Raw genomic sequence first — 1,553 nt, forward strand, 5'->3', positions numbered from 1 at the left:
GGTGGATGGGGTGGGGGGAGGAGCCTGAGATTTTCCTGCCAGTGAGGGAAGAACTTGACCCCTTAAGCAGGTCAGTTAGGCCCCAGGCAGTGGCTCCAGTTGGGGCCTGGCGTGAAACAGGCCACTCTTAATTGTTGGCCCTAAATGTCCCCCTAGCACAAGGAACATGTAGACACACCTACCCGCTCCTGTCAGGAACCCGGGGGGATTTCCCCAGATATTTTGAAGTGAACAAAACCCGGAAAACCTTGTCCCAGGAAGGCCTGCTGGAGAGTGTGCAGCCTTTGGACACAGGGCGTCTGTGCCTTTGAGGCCACGGGTCCAGCCTCTTGACAGTGGAAGGGAACTACCTGCTTAAAACAAAAACAAAAAAACCAAATTGAACGTGTGTAAGAGGGCAAGGAAAGATGATGCCGGCCCAGGATTTGGTGTTTCCTCGGGCTTGGCCCTCTCTGCCCCCACCCGCAGCTTGTTAGGGTGTAAGGTGGATGGGAGGGAGGAGGCTGAGCTAGCATAGAGGGTAGGAGCCTACATAGGGCCCGCGTGAATGCGGCTCCAGGGCGAACCGGTTCAGGATGTGAAAACAGAAGCTCAGATCTGGAGGTCAAGTCCCCAGGTGTGAGGGTCATCCAGTGTGGGGTGCGTGGGTCACCGGATGTGGGGTGCGTGGGTCATCAAACGGGGTGCATTGACAAGCCACCTTTAAGGACAAGAAGTCTCTGGAGAGCAGAGAACTGAGCTTGAGTGCAGTGCTCAGAGCTGGCCCCGCCCCACTGGCAGAATAAACCAATGGCTGTTTGGCAGAGTCCCAGTACAGTCTTTCTGTTTGGCTCTCTCAGCCTACAGAGCAAACACTGGCAGTTTGCAAGTCCTGCTTGGGTTCTCACCAACTCAAACAGGCTTGGCCAAAACTTCGATTGGTTTGCTTGGGACAGAAGGAGTTCTGCTTGCTGGGACCTGGCTGGAGAAAGTGGGACTCACTTCCTGCCCCAACCCCTGGGATCATGCAAGGGGCGGTCCTGCATGGGACATCTGCCTGTGCCTGGGCCCCCGCCCTCCCTCTGGCTCACAGCAGGAAAGATGTGGACCCTAACTGGGAGGTGGGTTTTTGTTTTTATTCCCTGGATCACTGTTGGGTCCACCAGCAGTCCAGTGGTGTGGAGGCAATCTCTACATTTTCATTAGCCATCCGGAGCTTGGTAACTAGACACTGGGAACAGCACACCATGCTTCAAAGACAACACAGGGCCTTGGAAACCAAATGAGCCTTTGACAGGCAATGGTCTCAGTGGCATGGGATCATCACCTGCTTCTCACTCTATCCTGAATCCCACATGGGTCTGCTCGGGTTGTTCTGCAAGCACTTGAGGAGGCCAAGGTGACTGAATTCCTTCTCAGAAAGGTGATGTGGAAAGAAAAGAAGGGATTCAGTGTGACTGACACACCACCTCTAGACTCCTCCTCCTGGAGAGCCACCTTTTCCTGTGTGCTGTTTTAATTTCATTAGAGGCTTTGTGTGTCGGACCCTGTAAGAACTGTGCTGTGCAGGCCTG

Source organism: Mus pahari, chromosome 16 (assembly GCF_900095145.1).
Source record: "Mus pahari chromosome 16, PAHARI_EIJ_v1.1, whole genome shotgun sequence".
Classification (NCBI taxonomy): domain Eukaryota; kingdom Metazoa; phylum Chordata; class Mammalia; order Rodentia; family Muridae; genus Mus; species Mus pahari.